Raw genomic sequence first — 16641 nt, forward strand, 5'->3', positions numbered from 1 at the left:
CTGCTATATTTGGAAGAGTTTGAGGAGGATAGGTGTTAGCTGTTCTCTAAATGTTTGATAGAATTCGCCTGTGAAGCCATCTGGTCCTGGGCTTTTGTTTGTTGGAAGATTTTTAATCACAGTCTCAATTTCAGTGCTTGTGATTGGTCAGTTTTTATTTTCTAGTTCTTCCTGGTTCAGTCTCAGAAGGTTGTACTTTTCTAAGAATTTGTTCATTTCTTCTAGGTTGTCCATTTTATTGGCATATTGTTGCTTGTAGTAATCTCTCATGATCCTTTGTATTTCTGCAGTATCAGTTGTTACTTCTCCTTTTTCATTTCTAATTCTATTGATTTGAGTCTTCTCCCTTTTTTTCTTGATAAGTCTGGCTAATGGTTTATCAATTTTGTTTATCTTCTCAAAGAATCAGCTTTTAGTGTTATTGATCTTTGCTATTGTTTCCTTCATTTCTTTTTCATTTATTTCTCATTTGATCTTTATGATTTCTTTCCTTCTGCTAACTTTGTGGGTTTTTTTGTTCTTCTTTCTCTAACTGCTTTAGGTGTAAGGTTAGGTGTTTATTTGAGATGTTTCCTGTTTCTTGAGGTAGGATTGTATTGCTATAAACTTCCCTCTTAGAATTGCTTTTGCTGCATCCCATAGGTTTTGGGTCATCGTGTTTTCATTGTCATTTGTTTCTAGGTATTTTTTGATTTCCTCTTTGATTTCTTCAGTGATCTCTTGATTATTTAGTAATGTATTGTTTAGCCTCCATGTGTTTGTATTTTTTACAGATTTTTTCCTGTAATTCATCTAGTCTCATAGCGTTGTGGTCGGAAAAGATACTTGATACGATTTCAATTTTCTTAAGTTTACCAAGGGTTGATTTGTGACCCAAGATATGATCTATTCTGGAGAATGTTCCATGAGCACTTGAGAATAAAGTGTATTCTGTTGTTTTTGGATGGAACTTTCTATAAATATCAATTAAGTCCATCTTGTTTAATGTATCATTTAAAGCTTGTGTTTCCTTATTGATTTTCATTTTGGATGATCTGTCCATTGGTGAAAGTGGGGTGTTAAAGTCCCCTACTATGATTGTGTTACTGTCAATTTCCCCTTTTATGGCTCTTACCATTTGCCTTATGTATTGAGGTGCTCCTATGTTGGGTGCATAAATATTTACAATTTTTATATCTTCTTCTTGGATTGATCCCTTGATCATTGTGAAGTGTCCCTCTTTGTCTCTTGTAAGAGTCTTTATTTTACAGTCTATTTTGTCTGATATGAGAATTGTTACTCCAGCTTTCTTTTGATTTCCTTTTGCATGGCATATCTTTTTCCATCCCCTCACTTTCCGTCTGTATGTGTCCCTAGGTCTGAAGTGGGTCTCTTGTAGACAGCATATATATGGGTCTTGAGTTTGTATCCATTCAGCCAGTCTATGTCTTTTGGTTGGAGCATTTAATCCATTTACATTCAAGGTTATTATCGATATGTATATTCCTATTACCATTTTCTTAACTGTTTTGGTTTTGTTATTGTAGGGCTTTTCCTTTTCTTGTGTTTCCTGCCTAGAGAAGTTCCTTTAGCATTTATTGTAAAGCTGGTTTGGTGGTGCTGAATTCTCTTAGCTTTTGCTTCTCTGTAAAGGTTTTAATTTCTCCATAGAATCTGAATGAGATCCTTGCTGGGTAGAGTAATCTTGGTTGTAATTCTTTCCCTTTCATCACTTTAAATATGTCCTGCCACTCCCTTCTGGCTTGCAAGGTTTCTGCTGAAAGATCCGCTGTTAACCTTATAGGGATTCCCTTGTATGTTATTTGCTGTTTTTTCCCTTGCTGCTTCTAATATTTTTTCTTTGTATTTAATTTATGATAGTTTGATTAGTATGTGTCTTGGCGTGTTTCTGCTTGAATTTATCCTGTATGGGACTCTCTGCGCTTCCTGGATTTTTGACTGTTTCCTTTCCCATATTAGGGAAGTGTTGAACTATAATCTCTTCAAATATTTTCTCAGTCCCTTTCTTTTTCTCTTCTTCTTTTGGGACCCATATAATTCAAATGTTGGTGCATTTAATGTTGTCCCAGAGGTCTGTGAGAGTGTCCTCAATTCTTTATTTTCTTTTTTCTTAATTCTGCTCTGTGGTAGTTATTTCCACTCTTTTATCTTCCAGGTCACTTATCTGTTCTTCTGCCTCAGTTATTCTGGTATTGATTCCTTGTAGAGAATTTTTAATTTCATTTTTTGTGTTGTTCATCATTGTTTGTTTGCTCTTTAGTTCTTCTAGGTCCTTGTTAATCGTTTCTTGTATTTTCTCCATCCTCTTTCCAAGATTTTGGATCATCTTTACTATCATTACTCTGAATTCTTTTTCAGGTAGACTGCCTATTTCCTCTTCATTTGTTTAGTCTGGTGGGTTTTTACCTTGCTCCTTCATCTGCTGCGTGTTTCTCTGTCTTCTCATTTTGCTTAACTTACTGTGTTTGGGGTCTCCTTTTCTCAGGCTGCAGGTTCGTAGTTCCTGTTGTTTTTGGTGTCTGCCCCTAGTGGCTAAGTTTGGTTCAGTGGGTTATATAGGCTTCCTGGTGAGGGGGACTGGTGCCTGTGTTCTGGTGGGTGGGGCTGGATCTTGTCCTTCTGGTGGGTAGGGCCACGTATGGTGCTGTGTTTTGGGGTGTCTGTGAGCTTAGTATGCCTCTCTGCTAATGGGTGGGGTTGTGTTCCTGTCTTGCTAGTTGTTTGGCATAGGGTGTTCAGCACTGGAGCTTGCTGGTCATTGAGTGGAGCTGGGTCTTAGCATTGAGATGGAGATCTGTGGGAGATCTTTCGCCGTTTGATATTACATGGAGCTGGTAGGTCTCTGGTGGACTAATGTCCTGAACTCGGCTCTCCCACCTCAGAAGCACATGCCTGACACCCGGCCAGAGCACCAAGACCCTGTCAGCCACACGGCTCAGAAGAAAAGTGAGAAAAAAGGAAAGAAAGAAAGAAAAAAATAAAATAAAATAAAGTTATTAAAATAAAAAATTCAAAAAATTATTAAAAATAAAAAAATTAAAAAGTAATAAAAAAAAAAGAAAGAAAGAAAGAAGGGAGCAACAAAACCAAAAAACAAATCCACCAATGATAACAAGCACTAAAAACTCTCCAAAAAAAAAAAACACCCAAAAAAACAAACAAACAAAAAAACGGACATACAGAACCCTAGGACAAATGGTAAAAGGAAAGGTACACAGACAAAATCACAGAAAGAAGCATACACATAAACACAAAAGGAGAAAAAGGAAAAAAATATATATATATCTATATGTAAAAATAAAGGAGGAAGAGAGCTACCAAATCAATAAACAAATCTACCAATGATAATAAACTCTAAATACTAAACTTAGATAAACCTAAAACCAGAAACAAATTAGATGCAGAAAGCAAACCCCAAGTGTACAGTTGCTCTTAAAGTCCACTGCCTCAATTTTGGGTTGATTCGTTGTCTGTTCAGGTATCCCACAGATGCAGGGTACATCAAGTTGATTGTGTAGATTTAATCCACTGCTCCTGAGGCTGCCTGGAGAGATTTCCCTTTCTCTTCTTTGTTCACACAGCTCCTGGGGTTCAGCTTTGGATGTGGCCCTGCCTCTGTGTGTAGGTTGCCTGAGGGCATCTGTTCCTGCTCAGACAGGACGGGGTTAAAGGAGCAGCTGCTTCGGGGGCTCTGGCTTACTCAGGCCGGGGGGAGGGAGGGGTACGGAATGCGGGGCGAGCCTGTGGCGGCAGAGGCCGAAGTAATGTTGCACCAGCCTGAGGCTCGCCATGTGTTCTCCTGGGAAAGTTGTCCCTGGATCACAGGGCCCTGGCAATGACGGGCTGCACAGGCTCTGGGAGGGTAGATGTGGAGAGTGACCTGTGCTCGCACACAGGCTTCTTGGTGGCAGCAGCAGCAGCCTTAGCATCTCATGCCCGTCTCTGGGGTCCACGCTATAGCCGCAGCTCACGCCCGTCTCTGGAGCTCGTTTAGGCGGTGCTCTGAATCCCCTCTCCTCGTGCACCCCGAAACAGTGGTCTCTTGCCTCTTAGGCAGGTCCAGACTTTTCCCTGGACTCCCTCCTGGCTAGCTGTGGTGCACTAGCCCCTTCAGGCTGTGTTCACGCCACCAACCCCAGTCCTGTCCCTGCGATCCGACCTCTGAAGCCTGAGCCTCAGCTCCCAGCCCCTGCCCACCCCGGCGGGTGAGCAGACAAGCCTCTCGGGCTGGTGAGTGCTGGTCAGCACCGATCCTCTGTGTGGGAATCTCTCCACTTTGCCCTCTGCACCCCTATTACTGTGCTCTCCTCCGTGGCTCTGAAGCTTCCCCCCGCCACCCCCTGCCTCTGCCAGTGAAAGGGCTTCCTAGTGTGTGGAAACTTCTGCTTCACAGCTCCCTCCCAGAGGTGCAGGTCCTGTCTCTATTCTTTTGTCTCTGTTTTTTCTTTTTTCTTTTGCTCTACCCAGGTATGTGGGGAGTTTCTTGCCTTTTGGGAGGTCTGAGGTCTTCTGCCAGCGTTCAGTAGGTGTTCTGTAGGTGTTGTTCCACATGTAGATGCATTTCTGATGTATCTTTGGGGAGGAAGGTGATCTCCACATCTTACTCCTCCACCATCTTGAAGGTCTCCTCTTGTTGGAGTTTTTGTTGTAAGCATCTTTTCCCACTCTTTGGGTTGCCTTTTCATTTTCTTAATAGTAATGAATAGAAATTCCTAATTTTAATATAATTTAATTCATCTTTTTTTCCGTTAAAGGTTATTTTTTATTTTTTTGTGCTATTTAAGGAATCTTTGCCTACTCCAAGGTCATGAAGACGTTCTCTTATTTTTTTTCAAAGATTTATTTTTCCCTCTTATATTTAGATTAAAAATCATCTGGAATTGATTTTTGTGTTTTATTGCATTTCTGTGAGATATTTTCATATACTAAAATAATCTTCCTTAAGGCCCTGTTTAAAATTCACCTCTTTGTCTCCATTTTTAGTACTTTTAAGAAATATCAATGTCATATAGAAACTTTTAGCAAATTCAAGAGATCTTTTTAAACTTACAATTGTATTGAAAGCAATGCTTCAAATAATAAACACTTTATATTTACTCAGGGTAGGCTTACTTTCAACAGAGCCAAATTTAGGGCAGTTATTGAAACTTTTAAGTAACATAAAGCACTTTTTTCATCTGGTGCCAAAAGTATAATGCTCACAATAATTTATATTTAATTTTTAATACAGTTATCTATCATGAGTACTTATGTGGGCTGCTCCCAGTATTCCATTCTCTGTTATGTGGTTTTCCTGAAGACTGTGGTTTCTTTGTATAACTACTGGGAATTATTACCTTGCTGATGAATTTCTCTTCTGAAGAGATATCAACTACGAATTTCAGTGTCGTATTTTTTCACTTTAACTTACAAAACAGGCACGGTGTCTGGGTGCTCCCTTTATTTCTTGAATGTTTAGAAACAAAGCACTCTTTGTGTTTAAAGAAATATTTTAGCAAGACTGTGCTACTTCATGATAAATACCTTTAAAATTGGCTGAAAGAATTGATTAAAATTACTCTACATGTTTTGCCATGTCATTTCGGAGCAGCCTGCTTTCTTTGGCCAACAATGTGCTTGAATAGTCAAGAAAGCCCCTTGGTATTTGGTGGTCAGACTGGCCATGCCATTTTGCACAGAAGGAATGAAATTTGGCTTAGAAATTAGATTGGCAATTAAGAACTTTTAGAAAGATTGAAAAAAAATTGTACCCCAACTGTAAGTTCTGTTAGTTTTACTCCTTTTTCTCACTACCAAGAAACAGACCCCTCTAGAATGCAAGCCCCATGATGGCAGGTTTTGTTCACCACTTCATCTCCATCATCCAAAGCAAAGCAGTGCTTGGCACTTGTAGCTGCTCAATTACTGTTTCTGAGTTGTAAGTAAGAATGAATGAATCCTTATGCCTTTAAAGGGTGGGATGCAGGCATGTGTGGATTTAGAAGGCAGCCAAGGCTTCCGTCTTTGCCCTCTCTCATCTCTGAGCTATCCTGAGGGCCTTTTGTAGGGAATGCTCAGGCCACAATGGATGCTTCCTAGCTCAGCCTTTTTGAGCTTGTAGACTGTAAAGGACATGGATTGCTTCCCCCAAACTTCCATCCTCCAGCCCCAAAGATGAGGAGGAGTTGAAGATGAAACCAAAATTGCAAACTTTAGGAAGCACGAAGGTTATGATATTCCTGCTGGTAATAGTTGGTTTAGGAAAGATGAATGTAAGATGAAAGGATGAATACATTTGTAGACACGTTTAGGAGGCTTTGACACTATAAAATTTAACAAGAAGACCTCAATTAATTGCAGCTGGCTAACTATTCAGACCACAAATTACAGACTCGTTCACAAGTTACACACAATTAAGATTTAACCTAAATTTTAAAAAATGACTATAGGATTTGCTTATGATGGTATGAGGTCTTCGTGAAACAGCCAAAAGGAAATAAGCATTTAATGGAACTGGCTCGAAGGAGAGACATCAAAAATAAATTTGAGGACCATTCACAGTTATTCAGGTGCTGGTTGAAAGCACATGAGTGGATGAGCTGACTGGGGCTCATTTTCCTGTCAGTGGGACCTGGGAGTAGAGGAAGAGAGAAAATGAGATGTATGCCATCTCACCTCTGATTTTCAGAACCTAGATAACACCTGCCAATTGTTATTGATTTTAGATTAGCTCAAACCATTGTAGTTCAGTTATTTAATTCGGAGTAGTGGCCTAAAGCATAAAGCACTCTACTATCCTTTCCTTTCAAGTTTTTATCCACTGCTTATATGTGGTGATGCACTTCCTACATGCTGTTCATGTATTGACAAGTGGTTTTACCTCTTTGTTTGCTGTATTAATCTCTTCTCAAGTTCTTTGAGGTGAACAACCCATTTCCTTTTTAGCTACCCATGGTGCTTGACGTAAAGGGGTCTCTGCTGAGCTTCTTAAACTTGTGTGTATCACTTTAACTATGCCACAAGGTGAAAAGTAGATATGTGGGGCAAGGAAACTTCTAGAAGAGCATCTGATCTTATCTCTCCACACTCTCTACATTTATTTCAATGAAAATTCATATGGATGTATACTATTTTCTCCATTGTATTTTGTGGTCACTGACAGGCTGTTTGACTTTGGGAAAATTACAGCTAGTTTGTGATACCATTAAAGCATTGTATAGACTACTTAAGAAAGCTCTAGAGAAATTTGCATCCAAGAAATAGCATAGTTTAGTATTTATCTTTCCCTGGACAGCACAAAAACTAAGGCAACTTTCCTTTGATATTATACAGTAAAAAAAAGACCCAGTTTATATAGTTTATGAACAAGAAAACTTCTCAGTTAGATATGTGACAGTATTTAACTTATAAGGCATGTTACAGGATTATTCTGAAGTTTCATGTTGATAATAATAATGATACTAGTATTACCAAAGTAGTCATCATAAATAGGCTATTGTGTGTCAGGCACTTTGCTGTTTTATACATATTATTTCATTTAATCTATAGATAACCTTCTGAAATTATTTTAATGCTTTACAGGTGGGGAAAATGAGACTCAGAGAAATTAAGCAGTTTGATGAACCACACTAGGTAAGTGACAGAACCACGTGGTTGAACATGTCTGTCTGACTTCAAAGCCCTTGTGTTCCGTAATTAAGCTGAAACTTTGGGTTCAAGAGACAGCTGACCTTTGGGTGTATAAGAGAAAGCTACTAGTGAGAAGAAGAAAAGTTGTGATGGAAAACTCTAGAATAAAAATCATGGTATCTTTAAAAAGATCTTTGTTAGAGCCTTGAGTATTGGGGAGTGGCAGAAAAACAGTGACTTACCCATGGAAAGAGTCATTTAACATACAGCAAAAAATTTATTAAGCAATTGTCATGTGCCAGGTAATGAGCTAGGTACTCAACAGTGAATAGATCATGGGCTTGCTTTTCTGATCTTATATCCTACAGAGTGAATACTTCTCTGTGCTGTACTCTCTTCTTCCCTAAGAATTCAAAAGAGAAATAGAGAAATTCATTAAAACGCAATGTCAGATGACTTTCCAGGTTTATAACTAACTGGTTGCATGAGAAAAATGGAAAAATTTCATCCAAGACAGGAAATACATAGAGCATGAGCAGATAGCCATCTTTGAAAAAATGTTTCCTTTCTTCTGTTAATATTGGAATATCATACAGTTATTCTCCTAGAATGTTGAAATTGGTATAAAATATTTTTAGATGCCATCCAGTGTAAATGTCATTTTTGCCATCCTGCTTGGCCTGAAAATTGGATATGTTTCTTAGGAATGTTGAGAAAGAGTGAGGAGGAAAAGAAGAGTGAGCACAAATTCCAATCAGCCCTTTTCTGATCCAGTCAAGTCTGTTCCATAGTGTTGCGAGTTCCTTGTCATGGGCCGTCGTGGGAAATTAGAGCCGACGCCTGGAAACTGTTCATATAGATTTTTTTATTTTTCCTTTCAAGTAAGCTGTATTAAATCACACCAAAAAGAGCTGACATATTTAAAATCCTGGCTATTACAATACATTAAGCACAGTAAAAATCTGCCTGGTTTTCACAACTTGAGATCACCTGGCATGGATGCTTTGTGGACATATTAGAATTGGCTACATTCCCCAGGCACATGAGGCCGTCCCTATGCTTATCTTGCATTTCGTAGTGGAAAGTCTCCTTGGCTTTCAGTTCCAGCCTTCTCATCACCACGTTGTAGCAGGCATAGCAACAGGGTAATGCAGGGCAGCTCCTTGGTTTCCACTGCTACTGCCCCAGGTTCTGGTGAACACTGAAAAGTGACCAACAAGGAAGTAAAAACTGGCAAGAATAGCTAACCAATGAGAATATCAACCTCAGAACAATGAAATGCAAGGATTCACCTATAAAACAATAGCCTGCAGATCAGTGTTGCTTATATACACACATTTAAAGACCAGGTTGGAATCTTACAGAAGTCTCTGGGGACAGAGTGGATTTGTCCACAGCCCGATGGCTACTTGGAGTTGTCCTTGGATGTCCCCAGCATCCACGTTCAGTGGGATCAGTTCCAGTGATGGGGGCCACATGGCGTCACCATCTGAAAATCAGTGTCCGAGGGACTACACTAGTACATTTAAATTTCTCTGCTAGTGTTTTTCATGAAAAGCAGTTTTAAAAATATTAAGTTTATTTTTAAAGACATTTTGTATCTTACTTTTTTTGTCCTTATTTTGCCTGTTTTTCTACGAGTGTTTCCATTTCTTTATCTCTTGTCACAATTTGCATGATGTGCTAACCAAGAAGGAAAAAATGACAAGTAGAAAGAGTAAGCACTTAGCAAATTATCAGATGAATGGATCATTACTCCCTAAGAAGCAGGCCTCCTGTAATTTTCTGACTGCATGTAACTTTCTGATAGAAGCCACTTGACGACTGGGAGCAAATGAAGCAATTGGGAATTTTGAGAATGATGAGTGTTGCCATGTGTTTAAGCCTGTGCTTTGGAATAAAACCACATTATCTTTTCCTTTGCTTTGTGAATCTGAATCTATACTGAAATGTCCTAGGGGATGTAATTCTAACTAGATTATATTCAAGTTCAGTTTTGGAAAAGTTAGGTTACATATGGCCTCCTAAAAACGTGAATGTAACTTCTAGAGTTTCTCACTCTCAGAAATGAGAGCTAAAGGTATTTTTAGCAATGACAGTTGAATGGAGACAGTGATCTATTGGTCTGATGCCTCTTTTTATGACATTACCTCCTGAAATGTTGCATATTTTCATGCTTAGAAATACCCTCTAACTTTGTAACGTACTCTGAGGATTGTATTGTATCCATTCTTTGCTCCGTAAATCACATAATGGCTGTTGTACAAAAGCAGTAAGATCTGACCTGCTGTCTGATCTATGGAATGGGTGTCACGCAGTTCATCTTAGGCTCCTGAAAGGCTGGAGGGGCTGTTCTTCGCAGGTCAGCATTCTGGGCCCGAGGCCACGGCGGTTCTTACTCCGCGGGAAAGATACCCTGAGTGTAGGAATAACACCAAAGCTGCCTGTCCCTTCACGTTTTAGAGTTTCTCCAGCAGCCGGACTACAAACCAAAGTGCGGTTTCCACGTGAAAGCTGAGATGAATATTCACTTGGAAATTCAATTCAGCAAGCACAAGGGTCACAGCATTGCCCAATTTCAGGGGCACTATTCACAGAGAAAGAGTGCCGTGTTTGGGCTGATCAAACAGTGCCATCTTTAACCAAAAGCGAGGAAATGGTGCTGCTTAAAATTCATCCGCAAGCCCATGACTTTTTTTTTTTAAAATAAATTTATTTATTTTATTTATCTTTGGCTGCATTGGGTCTTCGTTGCTGTGCACGGGCTTTCTCTAGTTGCGGCGAACGGGGGCTACTCTTCTTTGCAGTGCGCGGGCTTCTCATTGTGGCGGCTTCTCTTGTTGCGGAGCACAGGCTCTAGGCGCACCAGCTTCAGTAGTTGTGGCACGCGGGCTCAGTAGTTGTGGCTCACGGGCTCTAGAGCATAGGCTCAGTAGTTGTGGCGCACGGGCTTAGTTGCTCCGCGGCATGTGGGATCTTCACGGACCAGGGCTCGAACCGGTGTCCCCTGCATTGGCAGGTGGATTCTTAACCACTGCACCACCAGGGAAGCCCAAACCCATGACTTTTAATATAAAGTAGAGAACCTGGATAAGCAGCTTGTGCCTGTAGCCCATTATGCCAGTGATATTGGAAACATTGGCAGAAGATTATTGTCAAGCAAAGTCAATGTCTAAGGCCAAGGCTAGAGAGGTATGAGTGAAACTGAATACAACTATCTTGATTAAAGAAGCTCAGAAAATCAGGAACACCAGGCTCTAAGTGCATGTATTTGGATGGGGGTTGGGGGTTGGAGGATGGAGAATGTTTTGGAGAATTGACAATTGGTTTTATGGTTTTTCCTTCCCGTCCACCTCCTCTCCAGCTCTTACCCCTCTCTCCTCTTCATCTTTTTCTTAGGTGACAAAAATTGCAAGTTGACCTCATTATCTATTTCCCCTTTACTCAATTCTTATAGAACAATTTTTAGTGGGGTACATGGACTTCTTCCCACCCCAATTCACCTCTCAGTCTCCTTTGTAGTTGGATGAAGCTACATGGGTATGTCCTGGAATATAAACAGGTGTTGTGAGTGCACCTTCTGGCTTGTGCCTTTAAGGGGAGGCACGCTTTTCCTTTCCGTCTCGCCTTATTGGAATGAGGGTGAGGTAATGAACCATCTTAGACCATGCAGATGAGAGAAAGGCTCTCAGAATGATAGGGCACCAAGGTAGAAGAATCCTGGGTCCCTGATGCCTTGATGCCTTCACATGAGCCCTGGACTGCCTATACTCAGACCATTATGTGAAACAGAAACAAACTCTTCTTATCTTGGGTCTCCTTCTCACAGCAGCTGACCCTATATCTTAATATATTGCCGTCTCTTCCCAATTGACCTCCCTCACTCCCTCATCCCTCCACTCCCTCATCCTTTTCTTCCACTTTCTGTTGGACTGTCCAAAGTGTAGACCAATGGCTCTCAAACTTTGGTTTGAATAAATATTTATAGGGTGGACTTTTTAAAGATGAAGCAGACACTGCTTCTAGGGTATCTGGTTTAAGACTTCTTGCGTGGAGTGTAAGAATCTGCATTTTAACAAGACCCTCAGGTTATTTAGATGAAGGTGGTCCATGGGATAACTTGGAGAAGCATTGGTATAGCATCTATGCCAATCGTAAAGTAGATGCTCAAAAAAGCGTTTGAGGGATTGAGTTGCAGTAACTCAGTGAAATCTGCTAACACGTCACACAGATTGAACCTACGTGAACTTAAGCAACTGCCCCACTAACTCAGCTGTCTCGAAAGTGTCAGATAATATAATGGTTTAAACAATAATACCTACCAGATCAGTTATTTGGCACAATTTAGAAGAAAACAACTGGTTGACCCAAATTTTCAATATCCAATCAGTTTTTTTAAATACGATACTTGCATAACTTGAGGATGTAGTTTTTGTTGTTGGCAGTTTATTTTTGAGAAAGAAAGTTTGTTTACTAGTCATATGCTTTCTGAGGTTTTCAACTATTCATTCTTGAATGTCAACAATTACGAAGCTCAGAGAAAGGTTTTAGTTAATTAAGATAATTCGCAAATAGTTGCGTTTTTCTTATGTGATGAGCTTCATGCTAGACATGAGGGATATAAAGATGAACAGAACAAAGTCCTGCCCTCAACCTTCCACAGTCAGCTTGGGGGATGTAGACAAATATTCCAACCAATACCAACTAGTGTGGAAGCCCTCCACTAGAGACTGGCACAGGGAGCTAGGGGCCAGAGGATCAGAGATGAGGATCAGAGATGCCTCCCAAAGGAAGGGGAAAGGTTACTGGGCTGAGCAGAAGCTAGACAGGCAGGGAAGGTGGTCAGTTAAAGGGAAGGTAAGGATGCTCAGGCCAGAGAAAACAGTCTAGGTCAAGGCACAAGATGAAGTGCCATATGGTCAGAGCTCTGAGTACCTGTTGGGGGCAGTGGGGAAAAGGATGGTAGGGTGAGAGGACCCAGTTCATGAGGAATGTGGGATTTACCCTGAAGTGCTCAGTCACCACTGTAAGATATTAATCAGAAAAACAAAGTCACTGTCAGCTACAGTCCATCCCTCTGGCAGTGGAGGATGAACTGGAAGGGAATAAAAATAAAGACATGGATACAAGGTAAAACATGATAAGAGTATCAGCTAAGACTATGGCTGTGGAAGAATGAGAGGAGGGTGAGATTTTTAAGTGGAAGCGGCAGGGCTTAGTGACTGGGATGTAGGGAGGGGGAGAATCTGGGATTATGCATAATTTCTGTCTCAGGCTATGAGTGGCTACATCTTTCATTGAGAAAGCAAATAGGAGAGGATGGGGTTGAGGGTAGAGAGGGGGGAAAAGTTAAAGTGTTTAGATTTAGATATAATGAATTTGAGGAGTCTGTAGGTTATTCAGGAGGCAATTTGGATGTGATTCTGAAACCCAGGCAGGAGGTTTTTGTCTGAAGACATAGTTTTGGGAGTCATAAGCATACAGATAGTAGCTGAACATGTGCACATGAAGTGTGTAATGAGAGTCAAGCAGAGGACCCAAGGGGAAACTCTGCACAAATTAGACTCTCTCAAGCTAGTAATGCCTTCACCCGGAGACTTGCTGAGACCCAAAGTCTGCAAAACACTCACCTCCCCGTAAGGCCACCCTGATTACAGTCCTCAGGAGAATTCATCACGCTACCCTCATTGTTCCTGAATCACTATTTCATAAGACTGGTGTATCACACATCTTTCTGTATTATGCCTAATTGTAGAGATAGATGTCTGTGACTTTGTTGGCTAGGTGGTGAGTGCCTTAGAGACATGGACTATATTTTATTCAACCTGTTTTCCTAACACAGCTCACTGTATCAGGCCCCAAGGGATTTGCACAACAGTTCATTGATTCAATTTCTTATTTGTTCGTGCATTTATTCATTCATTCATTTTCAAGTCTTTCAATGCCTGCCATTGCTGTTCAGCTGTTTTATTATCATTAATTTCTTTGCAAAGTTTTTCCATAAAGTTACCCTTTTATGAATTAAAAAAAAAACCTCAATAGAATTTTGAAGAATACATCTTTCCTATTCTTACTCTTCCTGCCTGCCCTCCTCATTTCACATCATTCTGGGCTTATCCCAAGCCTTGATGTCTTTTTCTAAAATAATTTGCTGATCTTTGCTCATAAACTGTGTATCTTGGTCTCAACAGAATTATGGCTTTGGAAGTTCCTATTGATAACATTGCCTTTAAATTGATGTTATGTGAAACAGAAAAATTAGATTTAGTGAAAATACAGTCATTTTTCCAGTTGTAAAAGAAAACCAAAATGATAAAAGAAAACCAAAGAATTGATTTGAAGGTCACAGTGAAAAACCTCTCTTTTATCTGTGGTTTATCTCAGATTTTGGAGCTGATTTTATTTCTATCATGAATTGTTGTCAGAATTTAGTTTTTGGTTTGGCATATTTCTTACCTTTAGGTATTTATTCATGCTGCCCAAAAGAGAGGTTTACCAATGAATATTTAAAAAAATTAAATGATAGATGAATAATCCTTTTTGTTAGTCTGGAGCATATATTGAAGTTATATACTAACACAGCTCTTTACCAAGAGTTCAAATCTTAGGATTGTTAACTTTCTTCTATTTTCAGAATAGTTTGCCTCTTAGTGTCTTTTGGAGGCAAGAGAAGGTATGTGGATATTTGTGCATGTTTTTGAAACATTCTGAAGTGGATGTAGCATATCAATTGAATTATGTTCTCAATTTGTCTGGTTAAGGAAAATTGGAGTTTTTAGTTCATTCACCTCTAGGTCACAGGGTTTCTCAGGGCAGTTCACATACCTGTTTGCTTTAGAACCACTCAGGTGGGATTTTCAAATATAATTAGACTATCCCAGCCAGAGTCTGAATCAGAATTTCTGGGTGAGGTCAGGTATCTGCACTTTAGCCCCCCCAGGTGATCCTTGTAGGCTAAGAACCACTGCTTAATAGAATGGTTCCATGGAATAAGTGAGGACTCCATGCTGAAGAGACAGGGCTGTCTTCATGGAACCAAGACAGGCATTGGCCACACCACTCAATATGAGGACAAGAGTCATAATCCTCTTCATTGTAACAGCAGGTCATAGAACTGTAGCAAAGAAGAGGAATCACTGTCTGGAAGCTGTGTAAATTTTAGTTTTAAACTTGCAACTATATTTTAGTCTACACTAGTCATTATTTGTAAATGTCTCTATGGTCATTTTGACTCTAAGCTCCTGAAGGGCAGGGACTGGCTCTGTGTTTGCAGCCACATCCTCATCATGGGGCTTGACCCATAACAAATACTCAATATGCCCTTATTTACTGATAGACAGGAAAGCTATCTAGTTAGCTTGAGGCAAAAATCATATGTAATCCTGCATATACACTTGTCCCCATCTACTCACACGCATATACCCCTCACACATATCTTGAGATGTTACAAGACTAGTTTCAAAGGACCATGATGACAGTTCTTGTCTATGGCTACTTATGTCAGAATGACTCCAGTACGGTCACATGATGAGCCTCACTCTGCTTAGAACCAAGAGAAAAACCAATATGACATGAGTTTGCATGGACCCAGTTCTTATATCTAGATGGAGCAGCTTTGGGTATATCTATTTTGTTTCAAGTGTGACCCCAGAAAAAGATGAGTTTACTGTGAACCAGGGGTGGCTTCCTCTGAGAAACTATGTCTGAAGCTCATGTCCAGCTGGATATGAGCTCTCCTGTTCTTGATTCCCCTGACTTATTGTACATTTCTTGGGCATTTGGCAGTCAACTGTATTTTTGTTTAACTGTCTTGTTTGCCTTATTAAATTTTGAGTAATTTGAGGCTAAAACCTTCCTCAAGGTTATATAACCATAGCTAGGTCTTGAACTCTGGTTCTATAGCTCAAAGTTCCTCTTTGCACCAAATCATAACCTGACACCATGCCAAATTATTGCTCATTCTTATTATCCCAAAGGGATTTTGGACAGATAAGTAGTTGCTATCAGGTCTTTTGAGAGTGGGAAATGGTATAGAACATCTTGGTTAGTGAGGATGGACTTGCACAGAGACCACCATATGAGAGGGTCATCAAGGGCAGCAAAGGTCAACATGTAGGCAATGAATGTCTTGATGGGGAATTATTGCTGTGTAGTGTGGGCAATAAGGAGACATTGAGAACTCAGGTTGGGGAAAGAGAAGGTAAACTCCACTATTTCAAAATTTGGCTTCTTTTAATATTCTCATTGCAAAGAGGGGATCTGGGCTGATTAAAAGCTATAACTGAACTAGTATCTTTTTCTAAGATAGGACTTGGATGGCAGAATTAAAAGGTGCTCTGCAATAAATAGGCCAACTGCTCTAAACCAGTGGTTTTTGGTACTCATGTTCATAGTCAAGACATTGATCATATGTGTTGTCTGTGCCTAAATTTTAATTGAAAATATGACTAATTAGAGAAATATTGACAATTTGAAATGTCTTCTGAGGGCTGTCTATTTATGCCAAGATGGTAGAGTGAAATGCAAAGCAAACATAATATTTTAATATTAACTTTCATTTAGTATTTAAATTTCAAATTTACTATTACATTTTAATACTGTATTATCTTGATATTCCCTAGTACCACTAACTTTATCAAAAAGAATGTAATCCTCCAACATTTAGAGGGAATGAGCAAACACAGTTAAACATAGAATTCTCCATTGTTGAATGAATTGGAGTTCAACAGGCTTCAACTGGATGATAGAACTAAGTTTCTCTGGTTGAGGTTTAATCTGTGGTGTATGTGATTTTTGTGAACTGGATAAAGCATTGTTTAATGTGGGGATTCTCAAATGTTATGGTGCTGGAGAGCTTCTTAAAGTGCAAATACCTAGGCTCCACCCCCAGATATTCTGATCTAATATTCCTGGTGTGGGGTCTGGAATCTGTGTTTTAAACAAACTCCTAAGTGATGGAGATGCTGCCTCTCTGTGGAACCCCCTTTGAGTAGCAAGGTCCTTAAAGAATTGGAAAATGCAGTTTCAAAGGAA

At 39.8% G+C, this 16641-nt stretch overlaps 1 protein-coding gene across 45 annotated transcripts in view; it reads left to right on the forward strand.

Annotated features, from left to right (window-relative positions):
• The window catches only part of SETD4 (SET domain containing 4), a 472148-nt gene that overhangs the window by 266299 nt on the left and 189208 nt on the right, over nt 1-16641 (forward strand). For all 45 annotated transcript variants that reach the window (XR_014245464.1, XR_014245465.1, XR_014245488.1 and 42 more), the window contains one exon: nt 7561-7611. The gene's annotated coding sequence lies outside the window, so the exon portion shown is untranslated. The remainder of the gene's footprint in view (nt 1-7560; nt 7612-16641) is intronic.

The sequence above is a fragment of the Balaenoptera borealis genome (genome assembly GCF_965194805.1).
Source record: "Balaenoptera borealis genome assembly, chromosome: 5".
In the NCBI taxonomy this organism is placed as follows: Eukaryota; Metazoa; Chordata; class Mammalia; order Artiodactyla; family Balaenopteridae; genus Balaenoptera; species Balaenoptera borealis.